This window comes from Sus scrofa, chromosome 2 (genome assembly GCF_054392235.1).
Source record: "Sus scrofa isolate SSC_HxYL_T2T_F1_AM1 chromosome 2, Sscrofa_HxYL_maternal_Yorkshire_Landrace_v2.0, whole genome shotgun sequence".
NCBI classification, from domain to species: Eukaryota; Metazoa; Chordata; class Mammalia; order Artiodactyla; family Suidae; genus Sus; species Sus scrofa.
Window position 1 is genome coordinate 144,576,099 of NC_139384.1, and position 21,683 is coordinate 144,597,781.

The following is a 21,683-nucleotide window of genomic DNA, read 5'->3' on the forward strand; positions in this document are numbered from 1 at the left end:
TATGTGGAGCACAAGTATATGTGTTTTGAAAAATCTTCATGCACATAACGGAATACTACTTAGCAAGGAAAACAAGCAACTAATACATGTAATAACATGAATGAATCACAAGAGCATTTACATTAAGTGCAAGGACCTGATACAAAAGCTACATTACGTATGGTTTCACTTACACAACATTCTGAGAAAGAAAAGACCCTAAGGACAAAAATCAGAAGAATGCTGGGTTGTCAGGAACAGGATGTGGAGGAGGAGAGAATCACTACAAAAGGGGTACAAGGGAACTTTTTGATGTGATAGAAATGTTGCAGTGGTAATTATATGACTGTACATTTGTCAAACCTAAAAAAACTGCAAACCTAAAAAAGAGAATTTTAATGCATGTAAATTATTTCTCAATAAAATGAACCTTAAAAAATAAAACTCTGCAGATGACTGTAATGCACTGATCTAAAGATTTCAAAATCTCTATCTCCAGCCCTGTCTACTGAGAAACCTCTACCTGAATCTCAAAGTAGCTCCAATATATTAAATACAACTAAATTTCCTTATATTCTCCACCATTCCTGTTCTTCCCTCTTGTATACCTTACCTTGGGTGATGGCACTACCACTACTCATGCCCAGTCTCTCAACAGAGTAGATCCAGCCACAACTCCTCCTCCCTCACATTCCATATTCAAACACTAAAACTTTTTCTCCCAGATATAATCCTTTTCCCATCCTTCTGCTACTGTCATGATCTACCCTCTTTAACCTGTAACAACAAATATAAGACTGCCTTCATTGGCATTGGCTTCCCATCTTTCCCCACTCTGTCCCATCTGTTTGTCACAATGCCATCTGAGATAATGTCCTAAAACACAAAGATGATCACATCGTACCACCACTCACTCCCAGCTGCCTAGTATACATAAAACTCTGCTATACTCCAAGTTCCAGCATTATACCAACTTCTCCTTTCTTGCTATTCCCTTATATGCATATCCTGAAACTCAATAAACACTAAATTTGCCATAGCCTTTCCTTAGGCTATGCCTATGAGCATGCCTCAAACATAAGTACCTCTCCCTCTCTTCATTCAACCTGAAAATCTGGGGTATCTTAAACTGAGGATGCAGCTCAATGCCACTTCCTCTAACAAAAACAGAAGTAACCAACAAACAGAAAGTAATGTCCCTTATACACCCTTGAAACTATTTATATAGCTTTATTATAACATATTACAGTCATCTGCTTTATTAAGACTTACTGGGTACTGTGGAATTATGAAAATGCAAAGACGAATGAGACAGAATTCCTGCTCAGATTTCAGCTATAGCTACCTATTCATGTATCAGTCTCACAGCCTAAGCTAAGAGTTACTGAAGAAAGAGGTCCTTAATGTCAATGACCTAAAAGGGATCTGTGGTTCAGTGTGCAAAATAAACTTGGGTAGAGGAAAAAGTGATGTATGTACTTTCATTAACTCTAACCACAACTTAGCAACTCCTTCAATTAAAATGTAGACAACAAACCTCAATGATTAAAAGCAGTTCCTTTAATTTTGATTATCAACAGGAATCAAAGATAGTATTTCATCACACTACAGTTGAAGCAGACATCTTAGGAAAAAATCGTTTATGCTCATTACTTCAAAATTACAATAGTTATTAGATCCACTAATAGCTCTCAGTATTTACTAGGTTAACATGTAGAACATGCTGCTATATCACAAACTTAACATTTTGACAAATACTTCAATATAATGAGTTTCCCTTATAATCCTATGTATTTTGTTTTATGTGTTATAAACATCTTTCTAAAAAGAGGTCTATAAGCTATTCCAGGCTGCCAAAGGGATACTTGGCTAGAAAAATCATTAAGAATCCCTGCCCTAGAGAATCCTATTATTTTCCATAGGCCCAGCACAGTGTCTGGCATTTCAACAACAACAATGACAAAGAAAAGAAAAGGAAAAAAAAAAAAAAGAAAAAGAAAGAAAGGAACAGAACAGAATAGTGGACAAAATGTACTTATCAAACGAATGAACTAATACACAGTTGAGGTCAATTTATTTAGCTCCTCATTTTTAAAAGAAAGTCGAAACAGTCCTTATTTTATAAATAGTGTAAAGGCAGTTTATCAGATACATCATATTTTACCTATTAAAAAAAGTTAACACTGAACAAGTCTTGGGTGATAGATTTTTAAGAGCTCTAATTTCAATATCAACTTAGAAAGCCACACACTTGATATCTATTTTTTAATTTCATACTTTTATGTTATAAAAGATTTTGGAAAATTCATTCGCAAACACTCATTTTTACTATGAAGGAATAATGAGGTCAACTAACAAAGATCATTCTCAGTATAAAACAAAGTCATCCCAAAGCATGGGTCTGCATGTTGAAGGATATAAGGAAAGTTAGAAAGCAAATAAATACCAATTAAGGAATAAACGCACAATTAAAATTACCTAGTGTTATGATTTTTTAAACAGTTCCAAGTTCTTAGAGCTCTAGAATATGTGGTATACATCTGAAATATTTTAAGAAATACAGTCATCGAATTTGCAATTCCTCTCAACAAAAGTTCTCTTCTTGGAAAACTTCTACAATCAGATAAATAATACTGATAAATGCCCTCTCATGATCTCTCTCAAATTAACTACTGAGGATCATTAAATATTTTCTATTAATTCATAATTTATTAATAAAATTACAAAACGTTTATGAATGACATCTAAGCAAATGAATACATTTAAATGTGCTACATATTGTTTCTGTATTAAGATATATAGAAATGAAGTAGACGCAACCAAGTTGCCAGTTTCTCAGAAGTTCCTGGTTTCATAGAAGTATATGCCCAAGGAAAAATAATTATGATCAAAGAAAGATTCTAATGCATAGTTAGGCTACAGAGGAACATTGCTGTTTGTTTAGTATCTAGTTTCCAGCTCCAAACTACTATAAATAAGATATGAGACACCAAACAAACCTACGTAATACCAACTGGTACTAGAAGACAACAGGGCTTTTTTTTTCCCCCTGGCAAACAGTTATTTTATTGTACATGCTGTTTTCAGAAAGCTGAATAATCTTTGCTCTGAGCTTTAAAAATTAACATGTAAAACATATCAGTATATATTTAACTGAAGAATCTGGCAGGAAGAAAATGTAAAATTCCAAAACTCTTTTGTGCACTAAACAAACCAGTAAGAATAAGAAACAGTTAATTAAAACAATACCGATCAAATAATTTCATGTTAAATTTATAAAATATTTTAAGATAGAATTCTTGATAATTAGCTCTGCTAAGTACAGAATTTTATGCTACTAATTTTAATTTAATCCTTCTTATCATAAGTAACAAGCTGGAGAAACTGACTTTAGTAAATACAAAAAAGTATTTATAATCTCTGGTTTCTAAAACATTGTCTCTAATTCTAAAAATTTAACTCCTGAGGAATCCATTACATACTTAAGGAAAGACAGACTACATAATTTCTTTAATTTCTTACAGCTGTAGACTTGTGGTTGCCAAGTTGGAGGGGGAGGGACTGCAATGGACCAGGAGTTTGCAGTTAGTAGATGCAAACTACTGCATTTGGAATGGATAAGCAATGAGATCCTGCTGTATAGCACAGGGAACTTCAGTCACTTTTGATAGAACATGATAGAAGATAATATGAAAGAAAGAATGTATACATGCATAACTGGGTCACTTTGCTGTACAGCAGAAATTGAAAGAACATTGCAAGTCAACAGTAACAAAAATTTTAAATAATAATTAAAAAAAGAGTCATGTGGGAAAAAAAATTTCATACTGCTATGAAACCACCACCAGTGGCTGCCAGTAGTTAGATGGGAAAAAGGCTAAGACTGCAGAGGAGCGGCACAAGGGAATTCTTTGGGGCAATGGAACTATTCAGTATCAGTGGTGGTTGTAATGATCTAGTGGTATATCAGGAATGAAAATAAGTACAAGTTTATATTCTTAGCAGCATTATTCACAAGAGCCAAGAGGTAGAGCCTAAATGTCCATAAACAAGTGACTGGATATACAAACTGCAGTATACACATACAATGGAGTATTATTCAGCCATAAAAAGTAATGAAATACAGAAACATGCTATAACATAGATGAACTGTGAATACATTATGCTAAGTGAAAGATGCCAGACATTAAAAGTCATACTCTATGATTCTACTGATATGAAATATCCAAAATAAACAAATCCACAGAGACAGACTAAAGATTGGTGGTTGCCAGGGGCTAAGGGGGAAGGGAAGAAGAAACTGCCTGATGGATAAGGGTTTGCTTTGGAGCTGTGGAAATGTTTTGGAAGTATTTAAAAAGAGACCGAAGGGAGTTCCCATTGTGGCTCAGATGTAACAAACCTGACTAGTATTCATGAGGACAAGGGTTTGATCCTCGGTCCCACTCCGTGGGTTAAGGATCCAGCATTGCCACAAGCTGTGGTGTAGGTTGCAGACACGTAGGTTGCTGTGGCTGTGAGTACAGTCCAGCAGCTGCTGCTCCAATTCGACCTCTAACCTGGAAACTTCCAAATGCTGCGGGTGCAACCACATAAAGAAAAAAAAAAAAAAAAAAAAAAGATACAGGCGATCCCATTGTGGCGCAGCGGAAATGAATCCATCTAGGGACTATGAGGTGGCAGGTTCGATTCCTGGCCTCGCTCAGTGGATTAAGGATCCAGTGATGCCATGAGCTGTGGTGTAGGTCACAGATGTGGCTCATATCTGGCGTTACTGCGGCTGTGGCTTAGGCTGGCAGCTGTAGCTTGGATTTGACTCCTAGCCTGGGAACCTCCAAGTGTCATAGGTGCGGTCCTAAAAAGCAAAAAAAGCAAAAATAAATAAATAAATAAATAAAACATGGCGTTGTCCAGAGACAAGCTGTTGTTTATGCTGGGGAGGGAGACCATCTCATCAGCACAGGAAAGAGCAACTTTGACAATAACTAACTGCTTTCCAAATACCTGAGCTGAGCCATACGTCATCAACATCACAGGACATCAAAGCAGAGGGCCAGGAGTTCCCGTTGTGGCGCAGTGGTTAACGAATCCGACTAGGAACCATGAGGTTGAGGGTTCGGTCCCTGCGCTTGCTCAGTGGGTCAAGGTTGCGGCGTTGCCGTGAGCTGTGGTGTAGGTCGCAGACGCGGCTCGGATCCTGCGTTGCTGTGGCTCTGGCGTAGGCTGGCAGCTACAGCTCCAATTCGACCCATAGCCCGGGAACCTCCATATGCCGCAGGAGCGGTTCAAGAAATGGCAAAAAGACCAAAAAAAAAAAAAAAAAGCAGAGGGCCAGAACTCATGTCTTTATTCACTTAGCAACTGGCATCTTCTGTGTGTCACTTATTGTGCCAACTAGTAGGTACACTAAAAAGAATAAAACTCAGGCCTTAAACTTCAAAATATTGTAATTCAAATTCAAGCCTCATAACAATGTGGAGAAGTGGAATTCTCACATACAACTAGTAGACTTAAAACTGGTACAGACACTTTGAAAAATAATATGGCAAAAGCTAATAAAGTTGAATATATTCATATCTTATGATCTATAAATTTAACCCAATGTACATATTCAACAGAAATGTGTACATATAATCCCAAAAAAAACTCATACAAAAGTGTTATTATTCTTTACAACCTCAAACTGGAAATGATCCAGATACCCATCAACACAGCAGCCTGGGTAAAGAAATTGTGGGATACTCACACAAAGGAATACTATACTGCAGTAGTTCCCAACCAGGTTCTGTCTGCACCCTCCATCCCTGGAGACATTCAAACATTTGAAAACATTTTAAGTTGTCATAACGGGGCGGGGGGCCTACTGACATCTAGTTAAGTTAAGGATGCTGGTAACTTATGCTGACATAAGTTAAGGATGCTGGTAATCCTTCAATGCACAGAAGACCCACTACACCTTAACAAAGAATTATCCCACTCAAAATGTCAAGAGGGCATTTGACAAATTCTAGCCTACAGCAATGAGAATGAACCAGGCAACACACACGATATGGATAAGTGCAAACAAAATACTGAGGAAAAAAAAAAAAAAAGCCAGCAAAGAGGAGAGCATATTCATATAAAGCTCAATATCAGGTAAATTAATCCTTGGTATTTGAAGTCAGGATAGTAGGGGTCAAAAGGGTCATGAGGAGGAATTCAAAAACACAAGCAAGGATGTATTTCTTCAACTGGGTACCAGTTACCCAACACTGATGAATAGCTAAAATGTGTACACTTTTCTTAAGTATGTTATTCTTCAACAAAAAGTCTACTTTCTAAAAAAAAATCATAGGACTTCACACCACAAAAGAGAATTTTATTGTATCTAAATTTAAAAAAAAGAAAAAAATTTACATGCTTTTCCAATGCAAATTAGTTAAAATTCATCATCACACTGGTTACTATTTCTTTGAACAATTTCTCTCTTGGAGTCTGGTAATTCCAAATCCTAGGTATGCCACTTTTCAGTGTGCTGATCCTGATGAAACTATATTTTTCGTATTTGTATCTTTCTAAAATTACAGAGTCATAGACCTTATTGTCAAGTGAATACAAACAACAAATGTAAAATATGAAAAACACATCCTACAAATCCTTCTCCTCAGACTTAAGCACTTTCAACACTTTCGGGTTTCCTTCTAGACTTTTTCCTATATATGTACAAATAAACACTGACAGAGTTAAATGTGCATACGTACATTTATAAAAGCAAAACCACACTGCATACTACCTTATAACTTTTTTAAACCTAATATATGTGGCAAGCTCTACCAGGGAATACAGAGCTACCATATTCTATTTAATAGCTACACAATGTTCAAATGTATATACCATAACTTATTTAATCAATCTCCTAATTATTTATGGTCACAGTTAACAACCTAAAGTGTAAACAACTTCAAATAATGCTTCAATGAACACCAATCAGAATGTGCTTATACAATCACTTTTTGCACAACTGTTACTCTCCAAAATAGTTGTACCCACATACACTGTCATAATCATAAATTAGGGCTTGCTTCATCACTCTTTTGCCATAATAACATATTATTCTTTTCAATCATTTTAAGACTGACAGGTTAGTAAATTACAGACATGATAACTTGATTTGTATTTTTTAATTACCGAGGTTAAATATAACTCAAAATGTTTAAAGGTCACTTTTAAAATGTCTTCTGTGAATTTTCTTCTTCATGTCATTTGTGAAGGCAGGCATTTAATCACATTAAATTTCATCTTCCTCATGTGTCAAACTGAGTTAACACTATTTGTCTCATAGGATGACTGAGAGGTCAAATGAGAAAAGAGCATAATCAGTGATTGGTAACTTGGGCTGTACATCAAAATCATGTTGCAGGGCTTCAAAAAAAAGCCTAAAAAATCACCTGCCCAAAATTCTACCCTGGAAGACTGAGAAGCAATTCCAGAGAGGGCAATCTAAAGAACTTTTAAAGAAGTCCACGAGTGTTTCTGATGCACATCCAGGTTGAGAAGCACTGGCAAATAAAATAAAGGCCATTTCCTTTCTCGTATATTACCAAATATGTGGTATCTTTTTAAACTATACAATCTCTGCCACTGGATTCTACATTTCTAGGGGTTGGAAATTCTACCAAAATCAGTTCTTACTGCCTTTTACTTCCTAGACTGCTAAGATGAGCTGGATAAAAATATTTTCAGTTTTGGAGCTCCCGTTGTGGCACAGCAGAAACGTATCCGACTAGGAACCATGAGGTTTTGGGTTCGATCCATGGTCTTGCTCAGTGGGTTAAGGATCTGGGCATTGCTGTGAGCTGTGGTGTAGGTTGCAGACATGGCTTGGATCTGGCGTTGCTGTGCCTGTGGCTGTAGGCTGACAGCTACAGCTCCAATTCGACCGCTAGCCTGGGAACCTCCATATGCCGCGGGTGTGGCCCTAAAAGGACAAAAGACTAAAAAAAAAAAAAAAATTCCAGTTTTTATATGCAGCTAGAAGTCCCAAAGCAAACATTTTTATTTACTAAGCATATTATATAAAAGGGCTCTGTGCTTTGGCTGATTATTAGAATAAAATCTCGTAATTTCTCTTTCTACATCTCAAAAACATACATAATCTTATTCCACACTACTTCCAAGTATATGATGGATGGTATTTATTATTAAGATTCATTGGGGGAGTTCCCGTGGTGGCTCAGCAGTAACAAAGCCGACTACTGTCCATGAGGATGTGGGTTCAATCCCTGGCCCTGCTCAGTGGGTTAAGGATCCAGCATTGCCATGACCTGTAGTATAGGTCACAGACGTTGCTTGGATCTTGCATGGCTGTGGCTGTGGCAGAGGCCGGCAGTGCAGCCCCAATTCAACCCCTAGCATTGGAACTTCCACATGCCACACGTGCAGCCCTTGAAAAAAGAAAAAAAGAAAAAAAAATGAATCTAGAATTTTTCTTTTTTTTTTTTTTGTCTTTCTAGGGCCGCACCTGCAGCATATGGAGGTTTCCAGGCTATGAATCTAAGCGGAGCTGTAGCTGACGGCCTACGCCACAGCCACAGCCACGCCAGATCCAAACCTCGTCTGTGACCTACACCACAGCTCACGGCAACATTGGATCCTTAACCCACTGAGCGAGGCCAGGGATTGAACCTGCAACCTCATGGTCCCTAGTTGGATTCATTAACCACTGAGCCCCAAAGGGAACTCCTAGGATTTGTTTTAACAAGGTATGGTAAGACACAGACACAGAAATGACTGTCATGAGGGAATAAGTTTATATTCGACGTCCCTAGAATTAGGAAGAATGCCATACCACACTGGGCCACATGGGAAAGCACCAGAGTAGCTCAAGAGGCAGATGGAAAGGGAGGAAAATGTGTCAACAACCTTTACTGTGGTTTTCATGGGAAAGAATGGCAGTGCAAATAAAATAAACAGGATTAGGATTAGCTAGTTGGAATAACTTCAGCGGGTCTCCACAGTGTAGAAATTGCTTCCAAATTGGCAGGTAACTGGCCCTGGGGTGATGAGAGCAGGGAGATAGAGGCCCAAGAGTCTAAGAGCTCTATAAAGAATGTATCTGGGTGGTACAAACAAAGGTGGATTGGTTGGTTTGCACATGAAAGGCACATTTCTTGAGGAATCCTTTACAAGACCTTTTCTACCTAAATACATACAATGGAGTATATATATTGGGATAGACTAAGACAGATGAGAAGAGTGAGAGATAGGAGGGGAAGAACATGAGACGAAAAGTAAGGAAAGGAGAGGAAAGAACCCACACTTGGCAAAGTTGAACATATAAATAAGCTTCTTCCTGGCTTAAGGTCTACTGTAAGCTCAGCTGCCCTCTACAGTAGCTTCCTTCCAACAGAGTTAAGGATATAGGCTTCCTTACCAGGAAATGTCAGTATGAAGAACGCACACTTCTGAGCTTCAGCCCAGAAATGACAAAAGTAAATGGGAAATTGACTATAATTAATTAATTTATTATTATTATTTTGCCTTTTCTAGGGCTGCTCCTGCAGCATATGGAGGTTCCCAGGCTAGGGGTCTAATCGGAGCTGTAGCCACTGGCCTACGCCAGAGCCACAGCAACACAGGATCCGAGCCACGTCTGCGACCTACACCACAGCTCATGGCAACGCCGGATCCTTAACCCACTGAGCAAGGCCAGGGATCAAACCCACAACTCCATTGTTCCCAGTGGGATTCATTAACCACTGAGCCACAACGGGAACTCCAATTTAAAAAAGAATAATTTTTAAAATGTAAATGGGATTTGCAGCAAACTGGCCACAAAAGTCACATGGCACACTGTCTGACTACAAGAGCTGTGGAATGTGGAAGGCTATATCAAAATTTTATGAGAAATAAATATTCCATCGAATGGAACTGCTAGGTCATAAGGTAAGAGTATTTTCTATTTTACTAAATAATGCCATACTGCGTTCCAAAGTCATTTTACCATTTAAACAACCCTGTGGGAATATATAAGAATGTTCCACATTCTTGCTAATATTTGGTAATGTCCAACTTTTTGGCCTTTGCCAAACGAATGTGAATCTGCTTGCACTGCTCTTTGCACAAATGTGTTGCCTGTGGGTTTTGGTAGGCACCCTATATCTGCCAAACATTACTCAGATTAAGGAAATCCCCTTCCATTCTCAGTTTTTGTCCTAAGTGAAGGCTAAATTTTATCAAATAAATCTCCATCTGCAGATTAATCATGTAGTTTTTCTCCTTAATAAAAAATAAAAATAGTTAACATGAACAGTTCAATATGCAACAACGTTGAAAGTGCTTCCAATGACTCACTTCCAATGAACCAGTGAAGTATTATTTACATTTAACAGATATGGAAACTAAGGAACAGAGACTTAATTACTTGACCCAAGTCCCACCAAAAACGACAAAGCTGGCATTTAAGACCGATCAGGTTGCAGGGTCTGGGTTCTTACTGTTCCATCTACCTGCTAGGCTTTGGACAAGTTATCTAATCTCTTTGTGCTTCAACTTCCTCATCTATAAGACAGGAATAATACCTACATTGTAGAGGTGTTTCGATAATTAAATGAATACACCTCAAGTCCTTAAAACAGTGCCTGGCACACCATAAGCACCGCAAAAATATTTTGCTATAAAAAATTCGTAACATTCTCTTATCTTTTTCTTCTTCACTTATCCACAGATGTGTCATTTTTTTATTCTTAGTACTATTTATCTATGCCTCATTACTTTTTATCAGGTTTGCCTATTTCAAAGAATTGGCATTTCAGTTTTTTATTTTCTCATTGTACATTTGCTTACTATTTTATTAACTGAGGCTCTTAACTTTAATATTTCTTTCCTTCTATTTTGCGGGGGGGTTATTCTGTTTTCTCATTTCTAATTCCTTAAGTAGAACATTCAACTCATTGACTCTCCTCTTATGCAAGTTACATAAAAATTATGAATTTACTGCTAGTAAGGTTTTAGCTACAACCCAAGGTTTATAATATGGTGTTTATTATAATTCAGTTCTAATTATCTTAAAACTCCATTTAGGAGTTCTTCTCCTTTGACTCATAGACAGTTTCCATAACTGCTCTATGAATGTTAGAAAAGAATGTGCTACCTCTAACTTCCAGCTGAAAACTTCTACCTGTCCATTAAATCAAGTGTTACGTTTTTAAAATCTTTTTTATTCTTATTAATTTTTTCTACTTAGCTTACAATAACTAGTACGTTAAAACTCACTGACTACAGTAAATATGTACACTTCTTCTTGAGAACTTCTGCTTTATATATTTTTAAGATACAGCAAAACTTCCTGGTAAATTAACCTCTTATTAATATACTTACTGTTAATAATTTCTGTCTTGAAGTCTATTCTGTCTTTTGGTTGTCTAGGTATCTTTTTCTACATTTTTATTTTCAATCTCTCTGTATTAGTGTATCTTGGGTAAGTATGTTTTGAACAGTAGCATAAAGCAGGATGTAATCTGATTGTTTTCCAGCCTAACAAAATGTTATCTTATCTGCATTATTTAGTCTGCTTTCACTTAATGTGACCTTTATAAATATCTTGGAAATCAGTTCTGCTGGCACAATACTCACTTTCTACTTGTTCTGTGACTTGTTTATTTTCGTACCCCTTCTTACATTCTTTTAAATCATTTTTCAATAATCCATTTCTTCTATTAATTTAGAAATTATATATATACTTCTACTCATTTACCATGTAACCTGAAATTTTAACTGTTTATAATCTTCATCCTTAAAAGATAAAAAAACCACAGAATGTTTTGTCTGTTTGTTTTTTAGGGCTGCATGTGTGGCATATCGCAGTTTCCAGGCTAGGAGTCAAATTGGAGCTAAAGTTGCCAGCCACAGCCATAGGAACAGAGGATCTGAGCTGTGTCTGTGACCTACACCATAACTCACAGCAATGCCAGATCCTTGACCCATTGAGTGAGGCCAGGGATTGGCTCGCATCCTCATGGATATTAGTCGGATTGATTTTCACTGCATCACAATGGGAACTTCAGAATGTTTTAACTCTACTTCATTCTCTCCTCAACTGCCTACACCCTCACAGGTATTATTTTCCAGTACTTAGTTTCTGGTTGACATATATGTTGTTTTCATAACACCAATATCTGTGTAGATTTATGCACATTTTATGTTGCTGTCCATTTCTTTTTCCTTAGCATTTACTTGCATGGCAAACATTTTTCTTTTAGTGATATTCCTTCATCTTTTGTCTAATTCATATAAAATATATATATACACTCCACTCTCAAACAAGCTTCGCTAGATATCAATTCTAGGTTGATATTTTATTTCAGCATCACAAAGTTATGTCAGTGGATTCTTTGGAAAAAAGTATGGCAGTTCTTGCAAAGTTTACACATGAAGTTACCATATAACCCAACAATTTCATCCCCAATATGTGCTCAAGAGAAATGAAATCACATTCACGAAAAAGTACACTGAAGTTTACAGCAGAATTATTCATAATAGCCAGTCAAAATGTAAAAACAACCTAAATATCTATTAACTGATAAATGGATAAATAAAATGTTATATATTAGCACAATGAGAACTTCATCAATAAAAAGGAATGAAGGGAGTTCCTGTCGTAGAGCAGCAGAAAAAAATCAGACTAGGAACCATGAGGTTGTGGGTTCGATCCCTGGCCTCCCTCAGTGCGTTAAGGATCTGGCGTTCCTTTGAGCTGTGTGTGGTATAGGTTGCAGATGCGGCTCGGATCCCTAGTTGCTGTGGCTGTGGCTGCAGGCTGTGGACTCCGATTGGACCCCTAGCCTGGGAATTCTGTATGCTGTGGATACAACCCTAAAAGGACTCCAAAAAAGTTAAGTAAAACAAGCCATTCACAAAAGACCAGACTCCATTTATATGAATTGTCCAGAACAAGCAAATATACAGAGACAGAAAGTAGATTAGTGACTGTTTAAGGCTGAGGGAAGGTGGGTCATAATGGGTAGAGTAACTGAGAATTACTGCAATTGGGAACAAGGTTTCTTTTCGGGTGATCAAAAATGTTCTACAGGAGTTCCCAACATGGGTCAGCGGTAACGAACCCAACCAGTATCCATGAGGACACGGGTTCGATCCCTGGTCTTGCTCAGTGGGTTGGGATCAGGTGTTGCGACAAGCTGTGTAAGTGGATCTGGTGTGGCTGTGGCTGCAGCTCCGATTTAACCCCTATCAAAGGAACTGCCATATGCCACACGTGCGGCCATAAAAAGAAAAAAAGTTCTAATACTGACTATGGTAATGATGGCACAACTTTGTGAATAAACTAAAAAAAAAAAAAAAAAAAAACCAAAAAAACCTAAATTACACATTTTAAGCAGGTGAATTATACATAAATTATATTTTTTAAAAAGAGGCATAATTACTGAATGCAAGCATAATAAAAAGGGTGATATAGCCTATATTCACTAGTTCTATTAAAAGTTTCTAAAATTAAAGATCATAGCTACAGTTGTGGTACACAGATTCCTTCTAGCACTCATTATGACTCCTCAAATTTCCAGGGGCCATCTACCCTTCACAAAAAAAAATTTTTTTTCCTTAGCTGTGCCCACCACATATGGAAGTTCCTGGGCCAGGATAAAACCCACGCCACAGCAATGATCCAAGTCCTTAACCTGCTGCAAAAGAGAACTCCCCAGCCATAAAAAGGAATGACATAATGCCATTTGCAGCAACATGGATGGAACTAGAGAATCTCATACTGAGTGAAATGAGCCAGAAAGACAAAGACAAATACCATATGATATCACTTATAACTGGAATCTAATATCCAGCACAAATGAACCTTTCCACAGAAAAGAAAATCATGGACTTGGAGAAGAGACTTGTGGCTGCCTGATGGGAGGGGGAGGGAGTGGGAGGGATCGGGAGCTGGGGCTTATCAGACACAACTTAGAATAGATTTACAAGGAGATCCTGCTGAATAGCATTGAGAACTTTGTCTAGATACTCATGTTGCACAGAAGAAAGGATGGGGGAAAAAATGTAATTGTAATGTATACATGTAAGGATAACCTGACCCCCTTGCTGTACGGTGGGAAAATTTAAAAAAAATAAAATAAATAAATTAATTAATTAAAAAAAGAGAACTCCCCACAAAAATTTCTTGATACTGAAGTCTCTATTATCTGGACCTAACTTACTTTTCAAAAACCTACAGTCAAGTAACCTGTACTTCTCAAAGTTCCTTGAATAGACTTGTGATCTTCCACCTTTGAAACTCTGCTCATGTTGTTCCCACTACCTGGAATTCCTTCCCTGTCTGTATCTGTCTAAACTATCCCAACCATCCTCCCTTTAACTAAAGAAAATCTATCCTGCTTCTAGTTTGTTTTTGTTTGTTTGTTTTTTGCTTTTTAGGGCCATACCTGTGACACATGGAAGTTCCCAGGCTAGGGGTCAAATTGGAGCTGCAGCAGCCAGCCGCTGCCACAGCAATTCAGGATTCCAGCTGTATAGCTGTGACCTACACCATGGCATACAGCAACGCTGGATCCTTAACCCACTGAGTGAGGCCAGGGATTGAACCTGCATCCTCATGGATATTGGTTGGGTTCACTTCTGCTGAGCAACAATGGGAACGCCCCTCATACATTCTTTATGGCACTTAATGACAGCAGCACAATGTAAAGTAAGTTGTGTTCACAGTGTACCCCACATTAGGCTGTGAGTTTCTTGGCAGTTGTCTTATTCATCTTTGTATCCATAAGGTTTGACAAAATGCTCTCAAAATAGTACATCTGTATAATAGTATTTAGCGCAAATGCAGCAAAACTGACATAACTAGTGTATTTTTGAATATTTTACATGGAAAGGCCTGGTTTCATGTACAATCTCTACATGTTAAGAGGACAAATATATTGCATAATTACATTGGGGTTATATATGCAATGCTAACACATGTGCAACCAGTGTTATGTAACATATTCAAGAATTCAATCTGGGAGTTTCCTGGTAGTGCATCAGGTTAAGGACCAGGCATTTTACTGCAATGACTCAGATCACTGTTGTGACACAAGTTTGATCCCTGGCCCAGAAACTTCCACACGCCACAGGATCAAAAAATAAATAAATAAAGAATATAATCTATTTAACCTGGAAACTTTCATGTAAGTATACTGCAAACATGGAAATGCTGAAGAGAAATTATCATTTGAAGTCCACCAAAAGACAACTATAAGAATATTCATGGGAGTGCCTGTCGTGGTCAGCAGAGATGAATCTGACTAGCATCCATGAGGACGCAGGTTTGGTTCTTGGCCTCGCTCAGTGGGTCAAGGATCCGGCATGGCTGTGAGCTGTGGTGTAGGTTGCAGACACAGCTCAGATCCCGTGTTGCTATGGTTGTGGCATAGGCCAACGGCTACAGCTCCAATTGGAGCCCTAGCCTGGGAACCTCCATATGTCACGAGTGCAGTCCTAAAAAGACAAAAGACAAAAAATAAAAATTAAAAAAAATATATTCATAGAATTATGATCCCTAATAGTCAAAAATTATAAATGACACTTTGGTTGGAAATAATTCTCCATTAATGAGATTGGACAAATAAGTGTGCATATTCACACACTTAAATACTACTTAACACTGACTACAGCTACATGCAACAAAAGGGATAAATAAATCTGAAATATATTGAACAAAACAAGTCAGACACAAAAGTATGTGATTACAGTATGACCGTATTTACACAAAGTTAAACAGACTAATCTATGGTATTGGAAGTCAGGAAAGCAATTACCCTGGAAGGAAGAGAGAGGAGGTGAGACGAGGGAATGAGATAGGCTTCTAGGATACTGGCAACACTCTGTTTCTACATCTGGGTGCTAGTTATATAAGTGATTTCACTTTGACAAAACTGCTGAATTTTACATTTTATAATCTGAAAACTTTTCTATATACAAGTTATACTTCAATAATTTGTACTTTTAAAAGTGGAGGAATGAAGTTTGTGTGGAAGTACCAGCTGAATTCCGGCCCTGCATGGTGAGTTAAGGATCAAGCATTGCTGCAGCTGTGGTGTAGGTCACAGCTCTGGCTGGGATTCAGTCCCTGGGCTGGGAACTTCCACATGCCACAGGTGCAGCCAAAAAAGGAAAAAAATAAATACATTGGAGGAATGAGATGACAGAGTATTGGGATAAAATAAAGAAAAACTCAAATGTTAATGTTTAGCATCTCCTGATGTTTCTCTTAAGTGTCAGCTGAATCCAACTAATCATATCCCATCTGAATTCTTCCTATGCCTAAAAGACCCTGTAGCTGCACATCAAAGCAAAGCACTTCTAATACTTTTTATGATGTTGTGCAGATTACATTATGTTAGCTTAAGTGTCATAAAGTAAATGCACAGTAAAGACCAAGTATAATTCTATAAATTATCAAAAGGTATACACTGCTACCATAAAGTACCATTAAATTATGTGTAAAATAGTGGAGAAATATTTAGGAGGGAAAAACAGTGAATGATCAGTTACTGCAGTATTACTTGTAACAGTTAAGGATGGGAAACAAGCCAGTCATAAGTAGGAGACTGGGTAAATAATGTTATACCCAAGAATAGATTACTTTGCGGCTGTTAAAAAGAATGAAGAAGATATCTATAATACCAATATAATGTTATCTCCATAATACAGTAAAAGAAAAAGGTGTGAGGAGTTCCCGCTGTGGCTCGGTGGAAACGAATATGACTAGCATCCATGAGGATGCAGGTTCAATTCCTGGCCTCGATCACTGATCAATGAGTTAAGGATAGGGTGTTGCATGAGCTGTGGTGTAGGTTGCAGACACAGCTCAGATCACCAGTTGCTGTGGCTGTGGGGTAGGCCAGCAGCTACAGCTCCGATTTGACCCCTTGCCTGGGAGCCTCCATATGCTGTGATGCAGCCCTAAAAAAAAGAAAAAGAAAAAAAGAAAAAGGTGTGAAATGTGTAATAGTACATTACCTTTTTCATAAAACAAGGAAAGATACGGTTATACGTATAAGTATATACTTATTAACATTTCCAAATATGAACGAAAATAAAAACTAATTTAAAATAAGGAAGAAAATGGAAGACAGCAAATAGGAATGGAGTCCTGAATTATGTGGATTACTGTGTTTTACCGTTTTGACTTTAGAATCATATATATTTTACATAGTGTTTTAAAAGCTAAAGCAAAAAAAAAAAAAGCAGTCATAAATCTAAAAAAGACATGTATCTTATTTATACCCACTTTATGGCACAACTACTTAGGTAAGAATTATTATTATTATTATTCCAAGAGAATTTATAACATTAAGATATAACCTAAACACAAAAAGCACCTCAAAGAAGCCTTGAACTGCGTAATATTGGTAGTGTTAATTAGAAGTAATAATATTGGTAGTGTTAATTAGAAACTATTATATGTGAGGTAAAATTAACCACTTAAGTAATTAAGTCATTATCTCTTGGTTTTTCCTCTGAAAAGACCTATAAATAAGGACAATCAGTGACAATAAAGACCACTAGGATACAGAGAGGTCCCTAAATACCATTCCTACCAAAAGGAACTGGGATCCTTAGGAAAAATGGCTGATTCTAGGTCTGTGGCAGAAATATGCCCATAATAGTTTATTGTTTTGCCAGAAAAAACTAAGGTCATGTCAACAGGACACAGGAGCCAATGTAAAAGGGATCCCATTAGCCAAAGATGGCTCACCAAAAAATATAACGACTGCAATAGACTGAATCAAATATTAAAAAAACAACTACAAAAACAAACATTAACCAAAAAAACCTCATTGGTCACCTCTGAAGGCTGGCAGAACATCAAAGCATTATTTTGAAAAGTGGTAAATAAAACATTTATATTGCCTTTCCTAATTTCAAACTAATTTCAGTAGAAATGATAATTAGAAAATCATCATTTTGTAATGACAAAATAATACAATGGTTCTCAAAGTATGATTCCCCAGGTCATCACCAACTAGAAATTTGTCAGAAATATAAATTCTTGGAGTTCCCGTCATGGTGCAGTGGCTAATGAATCCGACTAGGAACCATGAGGTTTCAGGTTCAATCCCTGGCCTCGCTCAGTGGGTTAAAGATGCAGTGTTGCCATGAGCTGTGTTTAGGTCGCAGACGTGCCTTGGATCTGGCGTTGCTGTGGCTATGGTATAGGCCGGAGGCTACAGCTCCGATTAGACCCCTAGCCTGGGAACCTCCATATGCCTCGGGAGTGGCCCTAAAAAAGGCAAAAAAAAAAAAAAAAAAAGAAAAGAAAAAAGAAACATAAATTCTTGGAGTTCCCATCATGGCAGAGTGGTTAATGAATCCAAATAGGAACCATGAAGTTTCGGGTTTGATCCCTGGCCTCGCTCAGTGAGTATAAGGATCCAGCGTTGCCATGAACTATGGTGTAGGTGGCAGACGAGGCTCGGATCCTGAGTTGCTGTGGCTCTGGCATAGGCTGGCAGCTGCTCCGATTGGACCCCTAGCCTGGGAACCTCCACGTGCCATCGGTGCTGCCCTAGAAAAAGACAAAACAAAACAACAACAACAAAAAAGAAATATAAATCCTTGGGAATGAAGGCCAGCAGTCTACATTTTCACTGCCCATCCAAGTGAAGGTGATGCATGCTTAAGTGATTGAGAATCACTGAAATAATCTAATAATCAACATAAACAGATCCTAAAACCATTAGGTGAACAACTGATGGGCAACTTTAAAATGGAGCAAACAGGCTCACACCACCTGAACCCACTGACCAATCTTAACACCACTTCAAGTGGGACAATCAGATGTTATGCACTTCCTGATAAAATGTGATAAGAATTACATAGCACACCAATAAAGTAGTCTTAGGAAACAACATAATATAAACAAAAAGCGAAAAAAAAAAAAAAAAAACCAAACCTGCAACTGAATCCAATCAAGTCTCTAGATTTAACTACCAATGCATTTTTAAAATTTTTTTAATAATGATTTTTATTTTTTCCATTACAGCTGGTTTACAGTGTTCTGTCAATTTTATACTGTCTAACTACCAATTTAAAGAAAAAAAAGATGGAAAGAGGAACAAGGTAAAGGACAAAGCAAAAATGAAATGAGATACAAATTGAAAATATGGAATATTCTTCAGTCAAATGAATACATGAACCTTATTAGAATCCTACTTCAAACTCTAAAAAGACCTTCCTGCGACAATAAGGAGAAACTGAACCTGGACTGAATGTTAAATATTAAGGAATCATTGTTCATTTTCAGGGATGATAGTAATCTTTTAGACATTCATTATAAAGTATTTATGAGTGAAATGACAGGATGTTTGCAGTTTAAAATATTCCAACAGCAACAACAAATGATAGAATTAATATTTAAAATAAGTTGGGGAATAAAGAATGAAACAAACAAAAAAAAATGTTGATACCTGTTAAAGCTGGATATTGTTATATTCTCTTTTCTGTTTGAAATTTTTTTGTAAGAAAGTACACTTGTAGCCCAGCAGGTTAAGGATCGAGCGTTGTCATTGCTGTGGCATGGGTTCCATCCCTGTACCAAGAAGTTCTTCTGCATGTTGTGGGCATGGCCAAAAAGTTTAATTTTTTAATTAAAAAATTATTTTAAAATAATAAAGAAAAAACAAAGAATTTTTTTATAAGTTTAAAATTTGGTGGTGGGAAGGGAATCTAAATTAATCACTGGTGCACTGATACATTCAAATCCCATTAACCGACAGTAAATTAAATAAGTGTGTGTGTGTATACATACACGCATACACACAGAGACACACACACACATACACACATATATATTTAAAGTGAGAATGTGATAGAAAATTTTTCAAGGATAAAGGGACTTCCAAAAAGATTTGAAAGATGAAAAGTAGTAACTAGCTTTCCAAAACATAAGCAGCCACAACCTAAATGTCAATAAACGACAGTGTCAAGGAGCAACCAATGCATTCATCTCCTCAGAGACCCTGACAAGCAAAGGCTTTGGAAACACAAGGCCTTTGGAAGATAGAGCAGAGGCACAGAAACAAAAAGCATATCCTCCATGGGATGGGAAGGTGGCCTTCTCCATCCTCTCTCTTAACTCATCCCTTATATAGATTTCTGTTTAAGATTTTCTTGGGAAACTTGTGAAAGTTGCACCTGCCTCAAGGTCTCTCCAGATTAAAAGGTTCACCAAGTATCGACACATAAATTAAAAAACACAAAACAAAACATACAAAAACAAACAAACAAAAAAAAACAAAAAAACACAACTAAGCTACAGGTACTCCACTGTGAAATTTCAGAGAATAAAAAACAAAATTTCAAAAGCATCCTGGGAGTTGAGAGTTATGGCTCTGGCCTTCTCAGGAGCAATATTGAAACCTAGAAAACAAGGAAACAATGTCCTCAAATTACTGAGTAAAATGATTCTCAACTTAGAATTCCATATCTACTAGACTGCCCACCAAGCCCAAATTAGAATAAACAAATGTTCAGACTTGTAAAGTCTCGAAAAACCTATCTCAGGTAATCATTCTCAGGAAGCTCCTAGAGGGATATGTGCCACCAAAACAAGGGAACAAACCAAAAAGGAAGAAGTTATGGCCGCTCCACAGAAATCTTAACTTTAAACAGTTAAAGGAATTCCCAGGAGGAAGGCAAAGGCAGCCTCATAATGATTCTGTAAGCAGACCTACAGTGCAAGCAGTCCAACTTAGCCAGAGATGGCAGAGGGCTCCAAGAATGACATATCCAGAGGGAAAAAAATTAACTAATCAATTAAATAGTAAGTTTAACTATAAGAGATAAGTTGTTTTGAGAAGTATTTTATGGAACTGTTAAAGGATACAGAAATACTAAAAATTTCGAAGAAAACAAAGTGAACCAAAAAAAGAATAAAAAGGCAATTAACTCCAAGAGAAAGGTAAAAAATGTATAAGACAACATAAAATATATTTAGCTCAGCAATGAACATTTACTATACAATAATAGCGTTAAACTTGATTATTTAACCAAAAACTGTAATACTAGAAGAATGAAGGAGAAAGGGAAGGGTATGCACGAGTGTGTGTATGCATACATGTTTGAGGTCTAAATCTTTACCAATACAGGAAATTAATGTCTAAGATGAATTAAATTGTTTAAACAGTACATTCATATTATTTACAAATGTAAAAGTAAATACTCAAAGAAATAACACAACAATTGAAAAAGCAACTGCCTCTAGGAGCAGCACTGGGTTGGAGGGATTTACTCTAACTAAATTCCTGCCATAATGTTGTTGGGCTGGGAGTAAAAAATTAAACATGTCGATTTAGAGTCAGTTTCATCACAAATGAAGAGCTTAGCCAATAGGAGTTCCAAGGGTCCAGGCGCCATTCATGTCACAGCAGATGCATTAACATGGGGTTTTACTCTCTCAAGTTTAAACTATTTTCTGTGATTTCCCTGGTAAAAATTTAAAATATTTAAATTATTCACAAATAATTTTTATTATATTTCATATTCTACAAATACATCATGTATATGTTTTATACTCTAAAGTAACTAGAAACAGAAGTTAATACAAAACTTAACATAAAATTCCTATTTGTGGGAGTCGTATCACAACTCCATTTTATTCACCATCTCACAATCCATAGTTTTTTGATATAAACGGAAAACATTAAAAATTATACAACAGA

General features: G+C 36.9%; 1 protein-coding gene and 1 long non-coding RNA gene across 9 annotated transcripts in view; one reads left to right on the forward strand and one right to left on the reverse strand.

Annotated features, from left to right (window-relative positions):
* The window catches only part of FNIP1 (folliculin interacting protein 1), a 135,909-nt gene that overhangs the window by 99,768 nt on the left and 14,458 nt on the right, over positions 1–21,683 (reverse strand). The gene's annotated exons all lie outside the window — the stretch shown is intronic.
* On the forward strand, positions 10,693–16,120 carry LOC146405744 (uncharacterized). Its single transcript, XR_014838786.1, has 2 exons — positions 10,693–14,420; positions 15,455–16,120. It is a non-coding gene; the product is annotated as an uncharacterized LOC146405744 (long non-coding RNA).